The sequence below is a fragment of the Equus asinus genome, unplaced genomic scaffold (assembly GCF_041296235.1).
Source record: "Equus asinus isolate D_3611 breed Donkey unplaced genomic scaffold, EquAss-T2T_v2 contig_816, whole genome shotgun sequence".
NCBI lineage: Eukaryota > Metazoa > Chordata > Mammalia > Perissodactyla > Equidae > Equus > Equus asinus.
Window position 1 is genome coordinate 6,692,024 of NW_027225534.1, and position 9,197 is coordinate 6,701,220.

A 9,197-nucleotide genomic window follows, 5' to 3' on the forward strand; every position below is an offset into this window, starting at 1 on the left:
TTGCGTCCAGCTCTTCGGGAAGCTAAGAAACATCTGGCGTTGCCCAGTGCTCTTACAGCCTACCAGGAACATCTCTTACCAAGGCCTGTGAAACGCAGTTTGTTGGTGGCCTGAACTGGCCGCAGTAGAACTTCTGCTCTGGGTGTGCTCCATTGGCCTAGAGATGCCTGGCCCATAGGGCCGCCTTGTTTGCAAAGGGGATGAGAGGCCCCAAAGCATCTTGCTTCCAGCTCTTCGGGAAGCTAAGAAACATCTGGCGTTGCCCAGTGCTCTTACAGCCTACCGGGAACATCTCTTACTAAGGCCTGTGAAACGCAGTTTGTTGGTGGCCTGAACTGGCCCAAGTAGAACTTCTGCTCTGGGTGTGCTCCACTGGGCTAGAGCTACATGCCCCAGAGTGCTGCCTTGAGTCCAAAGTGAGAGAGTGGCACCAAAGCTTGTCGCTTCCAGCTCTTCGGGAAGCTAAGAAACATCTGGCGTTGCCCAGTGCTCTTACAGCCTACCGGGAACATCTCTTACCAAGGCCTGTGAAACGCCGTTTCCTGGCAGGCCTGATTTGGCTGAAGTAGAACTTCTGCTCTGGGTGTGCTCCATTGCCCTAGAGCTGCCAGGCCCAAGGTGCTGCCTTGTTTCCAAAGGGGCAGAGAGGCCCCAAAGCATCTTGCTTCCAGCTCTCTGGGAAGCTAAGAACCAACTCGCTCTGCCCCGTGCTCTTACAGCCTACCGGGAACATGTCTTTGAAAGGCCTGTGAAACGCAGTTTCTTGGCAGGCCTCATCTGGCTGAAGTAGAACTCCGGCTCTGGGTGTGCTCCATTGCCCTAGAGCTGCCAGGCCCAAAGTGCTGCCCTGTTTCCAAGGGGCAGAGAGGCCCAAAGCATCTTGCTTCCCGGTCTTTGCAATGCTAAGAAACAACTGGCTCTGCTCAGTGCTCTTACACCTACCGGGAACATCTCTTACCAAGGCCTGTCAAACGCTGTTTCTTTGCAGGCCTGATCAGGCTGAAGTAGAACTCCTGCTCTGCGTGTGCTCCATTGGCCTAGAGCTTCCCGACCCAAAAGGCTGCCTTGTTCCCAAACGGGCAGAGGGGTCCCAAGCATCTTGCTTCCAGCTTTTCAGGAAGGTAAGAAACAACTGGCTCTGCCCAGTGCTCTTACAGCCTACCGGGAACATCTCTTACCAAGGCCTGTGAAACGCAGTTTCCTGGCAGGCCTGATCTGGCTGAAGTAGAACTTCTGCTCTGGGTGTGCTCCATTGCCCTAGCGCTGCCAGGCCCAAAGGGCTGCCTTGTTTCCAAAGACGGAGAGTGGACCCAAAGCATCTTGCTCCCAGCTCTTCGGGAAGCTAAGAAACAGCTGGCTCTGCCCAGTGCTCTTACAGCCTAAGAGAACATCTCTTTGAAAGGCTTGTGAAACGCAGTTTCTTGGCAGGCCTGACCTGGCTGAAGTAGAACTTCTGTTCTGGTTGTGCTACATAGGCCTAGAGCTACCAGGACCTAAGGGCTGCCTTGTTTCCAAAGGGTGAGAGAGGCCCCAAAGCATCTTGCCTCCAGCACTTTGGGAAGCTAAAAAACAACTGGTTCTGCCCAGTGCTCTCACAGCCTACCGTGAACATCTCTTACCAAGGGCTGTGAAACGCAGTTTCTGGGCAGGACTGATCTGCCTGAAGTAGAACTTCTGCTGTGGGTGTGCTCCATTGGCCTAGAGCTGCCAGGCCCAAACGGCTGCCTTGTGTCCAAAGGGAGAGAGAGGCCCCAAGGCATCTTGCTTCCAGCTCTGTGGGAAGCTAAAGCAACTGGCTCTCCACAGTGCTCTCACAGCCTACCGGGAACATCTCTTACCAAGGCCTGTGAAACGCAGTTTCTTGGCAGGCCTGATCTGGCTGAAGTAGAACTCCTGCTCTGGGCGTGCTACTTTGGCCTAGAGCTGCCAGGCCCAAAGGGCCGCCTCGTTTCCAAAGGGGCTGAGAGTCCCCAAAGCATCTTGCTTCCAAATCTTTGGGAAGCTAAGAAACAACTGGCTCTGCACAGTGCTCTCACAGCCTACCGGCAACGTGACAGAGAAAGGCCTGTGAGACGCAGTTTCTTGGAAGGCCTGATCTGGCTGAGGTAGAACTTGTGCTCTGGGTGTGCTACTTTGGCCTAGAGCTGCCAGGCACAAAGGCTGCTTTGTTTCCAAAGGGGGAGAGAGGCCCCAAATCATGTTGCTTCCAGCTGTTTTTGAAGCTAAGAAACAACTCGCTCTGCCAGGTACTCTTACAGCCTTCCGGGAACACCTCTTACGAAGGCCTGTGAAAAGCAGTTTCTTGGCAGGCCTGATCTGGCTGAGGTAGAACTTCTGCTCTGGGTGTGCTCCATTGCCCTAGAGCTGAAAGGCCCAAAGGGCTGCCTTGTTTCCAAAGGGGGAGAGAGGCCCCAAAGCATCTTGCTTCCACCTCTTGGGAAGCTAAGAAACAACTGGCTGTGCCCAGTGCTCTTATAGCCTAAGAGAACATCTCTTATCAAGGCCTGTGAAACGCACTGTCTAGGCAGGCCTGATCTGGAAGAAGTAGAACTTCGGCTCTGGTTGTGCTCCATTGCCCTAGAGCTGCCAGACCCAACGTGCTGCCTTGTTTCCAAAGGGGCAGAGAGGCCCCAAAGCGTCTTGCTTCCAGCTGTTTGGGAAACAAGGAAACAACTGGCTCTGCACCATGCTCTCACAGCCTACCGGGAACGTCACATACAAAGGCCTCTGAAACGCAGTTCCTTGGCAGGCCTGATCTGGCTGAAGTAGGACTTCTGCTCTGGGTGTGCTCCATTGGCCTAGAGCTGAAAGGCCCAAAGGTCGCCCTTGTTGGCAAAGGGGCAGGGAGCCCCCAAAGCATCTTGCTTCCAGCTCTTTGGGAAGCTAAGAAACAAATGGCTCTGCCCAGTGCTCTAACAGAGTACCGGGAACATCTCTTACCAAAGCCTTTGAAACGCAGTTTCTTGGCAGGCCTTATCTGGCTGAGGTAGAACTTCTGCTCTGGGTGTGCTCCATTGGCCTAGAGCTGCCTGGCCCAAAGGTCGGCCTTGTTTGCAAAGGGGATGAGAGGCCCCAAAGCATCTTGCTTCCAGCTCTTCGGGAAGCTAAGAAACATCTGGCGTTGCCCAGTGCTCTTACAGCCTACCGGGAACATCTCTTACCAAGGCCTGTGAAACGCAGTTTGTTGGTGGCCTGAACTGGCCGAAGTAGAACTTCTGCTCTGGGTGTGCTCCATTGGCCTAGAGCTGCCTGGCCCAAGGTGCTGCCTTGTTTCCAAAGGGGCAGAGAGGCCCCAAAGCATCTTGCTTCCAGCTCTCTGGGAAGCAAAGAACCAACTCGCTCTGCCCCGTGCTCTTACAGCCTACCGGGAACATGTCTTTGAAAGGCCTGTGAAACGCAGTTTCTTGGCAGGCCTCATCTGGCTGAAGTAGAACTCCGGCTCTGGGTGTGCTCCATTGCCCTAGAGCTGCCAGGCCCAAAGTGCTGCCCTGTTTCCAAGGGGCAGAGAGGCCCAAAGCATCTTGCTTCCCGGTCTTTGCGAAGCTAAGAAACAACTGGCTCTGCCCAGTGCTCTTACACCTACCGGGAACATCTCTTACCAAGGCCTGTCAAACGCAGTTTCTTGGCAGGCCTTATCTGGCTGAGGTAGAACTTCTGCTCTGGGTGTGCTCCATTGGCCTAGAGCTGCCTGGCCCAAGGTGCTGCCTTGTTTCCAAAGGGGCAGAGAGGCCCCAAAGCATCTTGCTTCCAGCTCTCTGGGAAGCTAAGAACCAACTCGCTCTGCCCCGTGCTCTTACAGCCTACCGGGAACATGTCTTTGAAAGGCCTGTGAAACGCAGTTTCTTGGCAGGCCTCATCTGGCTGAAGTAGAACTCCGGCTCTGGGTGTGCTCCATTGCCCTAGAGCTGCCAGGCCCAAAGTGCTGCCCTGTTTCCAAGGGGCAGAGAGGCCCAAAGCATCTTGCTTCCCGGTCTTTGCGAAGCTAAGAAACAACTGGCTCTGCCCAGTGCTCTTACACCTACCGGGAACATCTCTTACCAAGGCCTGTCAAACGCTGTTTCTTTGCAGGCCTGATCAGGCTGAAGTAGAACTCCTGCTCTGCGTGTGCTCCATTGGCCTAGAGCTTCCCGACCCAAAAGGCTGCCTTGTTCCCAAACGGGCAGAGGGGTCCCAAGCATCTTGCTTCCAGCTTTTCAGGAAGGTAAGAAACAACTGGCTCTGCCCAGTGCTCTTACAGCCTACCGGGAACATCTCTTACCAAGGCCTGTGAAACGCAGTTTCCTGGCAGGCCTGATCTGGCTGAAGTAGAACTTCTGCTCTGGGTGTGCTCCATTGCCCTAGAGCTGCCAGGCCCAAAGGGCTGCCTTGTTTCCAAAGACGGAGAGTGGACCCAAAGCATCTTGCTCCCAGCTCTTCGGGAAGCTAAGAAACAGCTGGCTCTGCCCAGTGCTCTCACAGCCTACCGGGAACATCTCTTACCAAGGCCTGTGAAACGCAGTTTCTTGGCAGGCCTGATCTGGCTGAAGTAGAACTCCTGCTCTGGGCGTGCTACTTTGGCCTAGAGCTGCCAGGCCCAAAGGGCCGCCTTGTTTCCAAAGGGGCTGAGAGTCCCCAAAGTATCTTGCTTCCAAATCTTTGGGAAGCTAAGAAACAACTGGCTCTGCACAGTGCTCTCACAGCCTACCGGCAACGTGACAGAGAAAGGCCTGTGAGACGCAGTTTCTTGGAAGGCCTGATCTGGCTGAGGTAGAACTTGTGCTCTGGGTGTGCTACTTTGGCCTAGAGCTGCCAGGCACAAAGGCTGCTTTGTTTCCAAAGGGGGAGAGAGGCCCCAAATCATGTTGCTTCCAGCTGTTTTTGAAGCTAAGAAACAACTCGCTCTGCCAGGTACTCTTACAGCCTTCCGGGAACACCTCTTACGAAGGCCTGTGAAAAGCAGTTTCTTGGCAGGCCTGATCTGGCTGAGGTAGAACTTCTGCTCTGGGTGTGCTCCATTGCCCTAGAGCTGAAAGGCCCAAAGGGCTGCCTTGTTTCCAAAGGGGGAGAGAGGCCCCAAAGCATCTTGCTTCCACCTCTTGGGAAGCTAAGAAACAACTGGCTGTGCCCAGTGCTCTTATAGCCTAAGAGAACATCTCTTATCAAGGCCTGTGAAACGCACTGTCTAGGCAGGCCTGATCTGGAAGAAGTAGAACTTCGGCTCTGGTTGTGCTCCATTGCCCTAGAGCTGCCAGACCCAACGTGCTGCCTTGTTTCCAAAGGGGCAGAGAGGCCCCAAAGCGTCTTCCTTCCAGCTGTTTGGGAAACAAGGAAACAACTGGCTCTGCACCGTGCTCTCACAGCCTACCGGGAACGTCACATACAAAGGCCTCTGAAACGCAGTTCCTTGGCAGGCCTGATCTGGCTGAAGTAGGACTTCTGCTCTGGGTGTGCTCCATTGGCCTAGAGCTGAAAGGCCCAAAGGTCGCCCTTGTTGGCAAAGGGGCAGGGAGCCCCCAAAGCATCTTGCTTCCAGCTCTTTGGGAAGCTAAGAAACAAATGGCTCTGCCCAGTGCTCTAACAGAGTACCGGGAACATCTCTTACCAAAGCCTTTGAAACGCAGTTTCTTGGCAGGCCTTATCTGGCTGAGGTAGAACTTCTGCTCTGGGTGTGCTCCATTGGCCTAGAGCTGCCTGGCCCAAAGGTCGGCCTTGTTTGCAAAGGGGATGAGAGGCCCCAAAGCATCTTGCTTCCAGCTCTTCGGGAAGCTAAGAAACATCTGGCGTTGCCCAGTGCTCTTACAGCCTACCGGGAACATCTCTTACCAAGGCCTGTGAAACGCAGTTTGTTGGTGGCCTGAACTGGCCGAAGTAGAACTTCTGCTCTGGGTGTGCTCCATTGGCCTAGAGCTGCCTGGCCCAAGGTGCTGCCTTGTTTCCAAAGGGGCAGAGAGGCCCCAAAGCATCTTGCTTCCAGCTCTCTGGGAAGCTAAGAACCAACTCGCTCTGCCCCGTGCTCTTACAGCCTACTGGGAACATGTCTTTGAAAGGCCTGTGAAACGCAGTTTCTTGGCAGGCCTCATCTGGCTGAAGTAGAACTCCGGCTCTGGGTGTGCTCCATTGCCCTAGAGCTGCCAGGCCCAAAGTGCTGCCCTGTTTCCAAGGGGCAGAGAGGCCCAAAGCATCTTGCTTCCCGGTCTTTGCGAAGCTAAGAAACAACTGGCTCTGCCCAGTGCTCTTACACCTACCGGGAACATCTCTTACCAAGGCCTGTCAAACGCTGTTTCTTTGCAGGCCTGATCAGGCTGAAGTAGAACTCCTGCTCTGCGTGTGCTCCATTGGCCTAGAGCTTCCCGACCCAAAAGGCTGCCTTGTTCCCAAACGGGCAGAGGGGTCCCAAGCATCTTGCTTCCAGCTTTTCAGGAAGGTAAGAAACAACTGGCTCTGCCCAGTGCTCTTACAGCCTACCGGGAACATCTCTTACCAAGGCCTGTGAAACGCAGTTTCCTGGCAGGCCTGATCTGGCTGAAGTAGAACTTCTGCTCTGGGTGTGCTCCATTGCCCTAGAGCTGCCAGGCCCAAAGGGCTGCCTTGTTTCCAAAGACGGAGAGTGGACCCAAAGCATCTTGCTCCCAGCTCTTCGGGAAGCTAAGAAACAGCTGGCTCTGCCCAGTGCTCTTACAGCCTAAGAGAACATCTCTTTGAAAGGCCTGTGAAACGCAGTTTCTTGGCAGGCCTGACCTGGCTGAAGTAGAACTTCTGTTCTGGTTGTGCTACATAGGCCTAGAGCTATCAGGACCTAAGGGCTGCCTTGTTTCCAAAGGGTGAGAGAGGCCCCAAAGCATCTTGCCTCCAGCACTTTGGGAAGCTAAAAAACAACTGGTTCTGCCCAGTGCTCTCACAGCCTACCGTGAACATCTCTTACCAAGGGCTGTGAAACGCAGTTTCTGGGCAGGACTGATCTGCCTGAAGTAGAACTTCTGCTGTGGATGTGCTCCATTGGCCTAGAGCTGCCAGGCCCAAACGGCTGCCTTGTGTCCAAAGGGAGAGAGAGGCCCCAAGGCATCTTGCTTCCAGCTCTGTGGGAAGCTAAAGCAACTGGCTCTCCACAGTGCTCTCACAGCCTACCGGGAACATCTCTTACCAAGGCCTGTGAAACGCAGTTTCTTGGCAGGCCTGATCTGGCTGAAGTAGAACTCCTGCTCTGGGCGTGCTACTTTGGCCTAGAGCTGCCAGGCCCAAAGGGCCGCCTCGTTTCCAAAGGGGCTGAGAGTCCCCAAAGCATCTTGCTTCCAAATCTTTGGGCAGCTAAGAAACAACTGGCTCTGCACAGTGCTCTCACAGCCTACCGGCAACGTGACAGAGAAAGGCCTGTGAGACGCAGTTTCTTGGAAGGCCTGATCTGGCTGAGGTAGAACTTGTGCTCTGGGTGTGCTACTTTGGCCTAGAGCTGCCAGGCACAAAGGCTGCTTTGTTTCCAAAGGGGGAGAGAGGCCCCAAATCATGTTGCTTCCAGCTGTTTTTGAAGCTAAGAAACAACTCGCTCTGCCAGGTACTCTTACAGCCTTCCGGGAACACTTCTTACGAAGGCCTGTGAAAAGCAGTTTCTTGGCAGGCCTGATCTGGCTGAGGTAGAACTTCTGCTCTGGGTGTGCTCCATTGCCCTAGAGCTGAAAGGCCCAAAGGGCTGCCTTGTTTCCAAAGGGGGAGAGAGGCCCCAAAGCATCTTGCTTCCACCTCTTGGGAAGCTAAGAAACAACTGGCTGTGCCCAGTGCTCTTATAGCCTAAGAGAACATCTCTTATCAAGGCCTGTGAAACGCACTGTCTAGGCAGGCCTGATCTGGAAGAAGTAGAACTTCGGCTCTGGTTGTGCTCCATTGCCCTAGAGCTGCCAGACCCAACGTGCTGCCTTGTTTCCAAAGGGGCACAGAGGCCCCAAAGCGTCTTCCTTCCAGCTGTTTGGGAAACAAGGAAACAACTGGCTCTGCACCGTGCTCTCACAGCCTACCGGGAACGTCACATACAAAGGCCTCTGAAACGCAGTTCCTTGGCAGGCCTGATCTGGCTGAAGTAGGACTTCTGCTCTGGGTGTGCTCCATTGGCCTAGAGCTGAAAGGCCCAAAGGTCGCCCTTGTTGGCAAAGGGGCAGGGAGCCCCCAAAGCATCTTGCTTCCAGCTCTTTGGGAAGCTAAGAAACAAATGGCTCTGCCCAGTGCTCTAACAGAGTACCGGGAACATCTCTTACCAAAGCCTTTGAAACGCAGTTTCTTGGCAGGCCTTATCTGGCTGAGGTAGAACTTCTGCTCTGGGTGTGCTCCATTGGCCTAGAGCTGCCTGGCCCAAGGTGCTGCCTTGTTTGCAAAGGGGCAGAGAGGCCCCAAAGCATCTTGCTTCCAGCTCTCTGGGAAGCTAAGAACCAACTCGCTCTGCCCCGTGCTCTTACAGCCTACCGGGAACATGTCTTTGAAAGGCCTGTGAAACGCAGTTTCTTGGCAGGCCTCATCTGGCTGAAGTAGAACTCCGGCTCTGGGTGTGCTCCATTGCCCTAGAGCTGCCAGGCCCAAAGTGCTGCCCTGTTTCCAAGGGGCAGAGAGGCCCAAAGCATCTTGCTTCCCGGTCTTTGCGAAGCTAAGAAACAACTGGCTCTGCCCAGTGCTCTTACACCTACCGCGAACATCTCTTACCAAGGCCTGTCAAACGCTGTTTCTTTGCAGGCCTGATCAGGCTGAAGTAGAACTCCTGCTTTGCGTGTGCTCCATTGGCCTAGAGCTTCCCGACCCAAAAGGCTGCCTTGTTCCCAAACGGGCAGAGGGGTCCCAAGCATCTTGCTTCCAGCTTTTCAGGAAGGTAAGAAACAACTGGCTCTGCCCAGTGCTCTTACAGCCTACCGGGAACATCTCTTACCAAGGCCTGTGAAACGCAGTTTCCTGGCAGGCCTGATCTGGCTGAAGTAGAACTTCTGCTCTGGGTGTGCTCCATTGCCCTAGAGCTGCCAGGCCCAAAGGGCTGCCTTGTTTCCAAAGACGGAGAGTGGACCCAAAGCATCTTGCTCCCAGCTCTTCGGGAAGCTAAGAAACAGCTGGCTCTGCCCAGTGCTCTTACAGCCTAAGAGAACATCTCTTTGAAAGGCCTGTGAAACGCAGTTTCTTGGCAGGCCTGACCTGGCTGAAGTAGAACTTCTGTTCTGGTTGTGCTACATAGGCCTAGAGCTACCAGGACC